The sequence below is a fragment of the Notamacropus eugenii genome, chromosome 3 (genome assembly GCF_028372415.1).
Source record: "Notamacropus eugenii isolate mMacEug1 chromosome 3, mMacEug1.pri_v2, whole genome shotgun sequence".
Lineage (NCBI taxonomy): Eukaryota > Metazoa > Chordata > Mammalia > Diprotodontia > Macropodidae > Notamacropus > Notamacropus eugenii.
Window position 1 is genome coordinate 420035260 of NC_092874.1, and position 6000 is coordinate 420041259.

Here is a 6000-nt window from a genome sequence, read left to right on the forward strand (position 1 = left end):
AGGTTTATAGCCTTGTCATGAAAAGCAAATCAAATAATACTCATAAACTTCTTAACTATAATCACCTCAACACCATAGGCTGGGTACTTCCATGAATTGTTCAAATTGAAATTCACCCATGACTCCCTATTTGGTACAATTTCTCTGATCTATGGTATCCTATAAATTCTCTACATGGGAAGACTTTCTCCAGAACTTTTAATATTACATGAGTACCAGCATAGAACTCAGGCTATTTACAAGTTATTCTTCACTCTCATTACATGAGCAACTCATCTCCTTTTCAGATCATACATCTCCTGCTTGATGTTTTTTGCCACTTCTTGTGTACAAGTCATAATTGTTGCAGCCAACTTAGGACTACTATGATTATCTCCAATGCCTTTTTGGTGTGTCACAATTTTGACTTTTTTTCAGAAATTCTGGAGTTTCATGATTCATAGCCACATCGCATCAGTGGAAGAATATTGCTATTTAAAGGCAGGAGACTAGGATCACTTAAAGAACTATTCCATTTCCTATATGTAACCCAGAACTCAGTCTTCTCACCTTCTCATATTTGATTCAGAACCCAACTCATGGTCTTTCTTCCACACCTATCCAAATATGGCTGATGGGCCAGTTCAGTGAGTGTTCTATATATAAATGGCATAGTTTGGACTGTAATAATTATTGAAGTTATTTATATAAGACTTTTAGGATTACATTACCTCATTTGATCTTCACAATAACCTTATAGGGGAGTTCTTACATTTTTTATTATTTTTGTCTGATAAATGAGAAAACCAGGGTTCAAATGCCTAAATGACTTGCAAATACAGTAAGTCATAGAGTTTAGGATGCAAATCAAGTTTTTATGAGTCTAACTCCAATTCTTTCCATAGTATCATGCTGCCTTCATTTACTTGGTTTAGTGATTCTTATTTTGCAAGTGATGTAGTATTCTAGGGTTTGGTACAATCTGTATAATGTCATTTCCAAAAGACATTTATTGCATTCATAAGACCTTCGAACCTATAAGGAGTTCTTCTTTTTTAGCTCTATGCAAAACATCCTCTTTGACAAAGGCAAGCACCTCTGGACAGAATACCTCTTCATATTTTTGACTGATAAGATATATTGATAGTAGAATGTTAAGTAAAATTATCTATCAAGAAATCTTATATGATTTAACACTTGTATAGATGACTTTTTTTTGGATGTGAATCATTAAAGTTATATTTTGCCCTTCTTAATCAAACGATCTTTCTATAGTCAGCAAACAAAAACTGCAGTGGCATTTTGTATTCTCTGTGCCTCTCAGAAAATTGTGTGACAGGATGATATGATTTGCAGTAGACATAAGTTAGGATAACCTGCCTGTTTACTTCTTGTTTGGTCATTTTTCTGTCATGTCTGACTCTTTGTGACCCCATTTGGTTTTGGGTTTTTTTTGGCAAATATATTAGAGTACTTTGCCATTTCCTTCTCCAGCTAATTTTACAGATGAGGAAACAGAGGCAAATGCAATGAAGTGATTTGTCCATGGTCACACAGCTTGTAAGTGTCTGAGGGCAAATTTTAACTCAGAAAGTTGAGTCTTTCTAACTTCAGGCCCAGCAGTCTATTCACTGTACCACCTACCTGCCCATTTACTTCTTAAATTTTCATTAAAAAAAAAAACCTGAATATACATCTAATTCTTTGAAAGATTTTATGAAGATGATCACATTGGCAAATGGATCAATAATTACTGATGGGTTCTCGATTGCCTTTTATCAGATAGTAATACCTTCCAATTTTTTTCCAAATGATTTGATAAATTGCCCTTTATTGAACATCCAGAAAACTGATTTTTCAATGCCTTCAAAATGTTATTGACTTCTCTATTCATTACTTGGTCTGGTCTAGTTATTAATCCTGTATATTTCTTCTTTAGTGTCATTTCTTTTAGTACTTCAAGGACTATGTTATAGTGCAAATATATCACTGATAAAAGAAAGCTTTTTACAGAAATTCTGACATATTTTTTTCCTTTTCTTCTCTTTTTTCCTGTTTCTTACTCTTCCAGTTTCATCTTCAAATGTTCTTGAGATGATGTGGCTTAATTGGGTTTCATGCCAAACTTTCTGCAAATCCTTTTTCCTTTCCATCACTTCTTACACTTTAATGAGATGATATTGCTCATCATCTCCTATCATCCACTGCAAAGCTTTGTTAAAGAGTTTTTGGTGTAAATCACTGTTGCCCTTGGCTACAGTTTTCTCCATGTGGCAAGGAGATTAAGTCTTTGCTGGCTGAAGTACCTTCTGAGTTGTTTTGGCCTTCTTGTTGTGGTGATTGCTTGGCAATTGTGCAAGAATTACAAATGGTCACATAAAAATCAGCTTTTATTATTCTTGGACAAAGAGTCAGTACAACATAAAGTCCACTTTTGAGTCCATAATGGAATATATTTCCTTCAAACAATTCGACTTGTGAAAACGTCACTGGTATTTGTTATTTTATTTTGTTCCATTAGACTTTGAGATCCATGAGAGCAAAGACTTTCTTTGTATCCCAAGTGCTTAGCCTGGAGTCTGGCACATATTAGGTACTTAATAACTGCATTAGCCTATAATTAGATCACAGATTTTAGAGATAGAAGTAACTTTAGAGGTTATCTAGTCTAATCCATTCATTTTTCAAAAGAGAGAACTGAGACCCAAGAGGTTGTCAATTGTGAAGTGCTATACAGGTATATATAAAATGACCTTCAAATGTAAGTCCTCTGATTCCAAATCCAACACTTTTTAAAATCATAGCACACTGCCTCTTGTAGGGTCAGCACAGTCAGGATAGTAATACTGATTCTGATAATTTGTACATTAGTAAAAACACTTTATTTAAGAACCACATGGTATTAGCAACAAACTCCTTCATGTGAAGCCAAGACTACAGAGAGGTAACATAATAGTGAACATTCTTCTGTGTTGGATATATCAGAAGAGATCAAAGAATCTTGAACTATTTTTCCATAACCACTGATGATTTGTCATTAAAAAAATGGTGATCATGCATAAAGACTTAAGAATGCCTCAGTTGACACGAGAAAGAATGCCAGAAAGCTAGTATAGGATTATTATAAGATGTCACTGACAGATGACTTCATCCAAGTATTATAGACTTGTAATCTCCAAGGTGAATAATGCCTGAATCATAGGTATAAGACCATATGGTCATACCATATTCAAAACATGAACATCTCTGGTTAGAGGTATACTCCAATGAGGTGGTACCTCACTGAAGACCTCATGGTACTGTAAAAAAGAATATACTTTTTTTCACTCGATGGCTATTGGGAGATAATATGGAATAATAAATAGGGTGCTGGACTTGGAACCAGGAAAATCTGGGTCCAAATCTTATGTTAGACATTCATTCACTGTAGGATACTGTGTAAGCAGATTAATTTCTCTGAGCCTCAGGTTTCCCATCTGTACAATGAAGATAATAACAGAGCCTACTTAACAGGATATTATGCAGGTCAAATTAAATAATATTTGTATAGAACTTGGAAGTTTTAAAATACTATAAAAATGTGTTTTATTAATAATGTGGCAGCTAAAGAATTAACTTAGGAGTCAGGAAGGCCTGGGCTAGGTCATACAATCAATCAATCAATTAGAATTATTAAACCTAGTATATGCCAGAATCTACTATATACAAAGACAAAAGCATAACAATTGTAATCACTGGGAAAAGATTGTGTGTGTGTGTATACACATATATATACATATATGTATATATATATACACACATATATATACCCACACATATATATGTATATATATACATACATATATATGTATGTATATATTCACACAGACACACACATACACACGTATTAGCATGCATGCATACACATACACAAGTGATTTTTAAAAACTGATACAAGGTAATTTGGAGTAGAATCATTTGTAGCTTGTAAGGGTGTGTGTGTGTGGTGATCAGGAAAGGCTTTCATGTGGAAAATGACATTTGAGTTGAACCACAAAGGAAAGGAAGAATTCTAAAATACAGAAACGGTAGGAGGGAGGGTTACATTTAAGGCATGGATGACAGCCAGTACAATGAAATGGAAATAGATAAACTGCCATGTATGAGGAAGAGTAATAAAGCCAGTTTGGCTAGACCACAATCTAAATGAAGGGGAGTAATGTGGAATAATACTGGAAAGATGAAGCAGTGCCAGGTGATAAAGAGCTTTAAATATGACTGGAGGATTTTACATTTGATTCTAGAGATATTATGGAGACTGGATTTTATTGAGTAGGCAATGACATAGTCTGATGTGCTTTAGGAAAATCACTTTTGAATCTATATGGAGGATGGAGAGACTTGGAAAAAGATATTCAGTTAGAAGCCCATTGCAAAAGTCCAGACCAAAGGGCCTGGACTACTGTGAGTAGCAAGAAAGAAATGAATGAGAGAAATGTTGTGGAGGTAGAAACCACAACATCTGGCAACTCATGAAGGTGAATGAAGGGTTGAGGATGATATGAAGTTATGAAATTTGTTGACTAGAAGGACTGTGGTACCCTACATAGAAATAGGGAAGTTTGGAAGGGTGGAGTAAGTTTTGGGAGGAAAAGAGAATTCTGGATTGAAACCTATTGAGTATGACATGAATGTGGAACAGAAGTTCAGGAGGAAACGACCAATAGATAATTGGAGATATAAGACCAGAGTTCAAGAAAGAAGCTTGATATGGATTTATAGATCTGAGAGCACAGAGATTAAAATTAAACCTATAGAAAATGACAAAGCCACCAAGAAAGAGTGTATTGTTAGAAGAGACCCCAGAATAGAGCCTCAGCTCAGAACATCCACTGTTAGGGGATACAATATGGATGAAAATCTAACCAAGGAAGCAGAAGAGGACAGAGGTAAAAGGAATCAGGTAATTGTAGTGGCATCAAAGACAGAAGAAAGAGTATCCAGGAGGATGGCCAACCATGTCAAATGCAGCAGACAAGTTAAGAAAGATAAGAATTGCATCTTATTTGACACCAATCATTGGCAATGTTGGAGAAAGTAATGTCAGTTGAGTGGTGAGATCAGGAGCTAGATTGCAAAGGACTGAGGTGTGATTGAATGAGAAGAAAGGAAATGAAAGCAGCAAGTACAGATAGCTTTATCATAAGGGAATAGGGAACCACAAATGGGAAATGTGATGAGATCCGTTCCTTAGATAAATTATTTCTGCAGCTGTTCCAGAATTAATTGTAGGGGACAGAGTCAATCTCTCTCTCTTCTTTTCTTTACCCCTCTTCTAAGATTGTTTAAGCTTTTGTGCAATCTTCTGACAAAGCCAACCCAGGGAAGAGCCTATGCTCTGAACTTCCCTTGACCTCCTCCCCCCAAAAGTCCCTTTCCTATGTACACTCCTTAGTTATGTGTTAGATGACATGTACCATAATTTCAGAGGGAAGTGTTCCTGTCTTTAAAGAAAATGGATTTGCCAATTAAAAGATGAAATCACTGGGAATTTTGAAGACAGCATTTTGAGTTGAGTAATGAGGTCAGAAACCAGACTGAAGAGGGTTGAGAAATGAGTTTCAGGAGGGAGAAAGGCAGCAATAAGTGTAGGAAAGCTTTTTGAAGCAGTTTGGCTAAGAAAGAGAAAAGAGATGTAAGGTAATAACTTGAGGGGGTGGCTCCTAGTCTCACCACTACATTTCTGGCTGAGTCCCTTACCCAGTGAACAAGTGCCTTAACCTCTTGGTGCTCCAGAAAGCTCTAAGACTACAAATTGCAGCAAAGATGATAATCTATCTGCACTGGTAGAGGAAATTCTTTACCTGAAACTTCATATACTGATGAAATCACAGATTCAGCTTAAAAAGTAGTATTAGGAATAGTAATAGAAGTAATAACAATGTAAGCTGTAGTAGTGGAGGTGGTGGACATGGTGGAGGTGGTAGCAGCAGCACCAATGAAGCAGTAACAATATAAAACACTTGGAAGTCTACCTGCCAA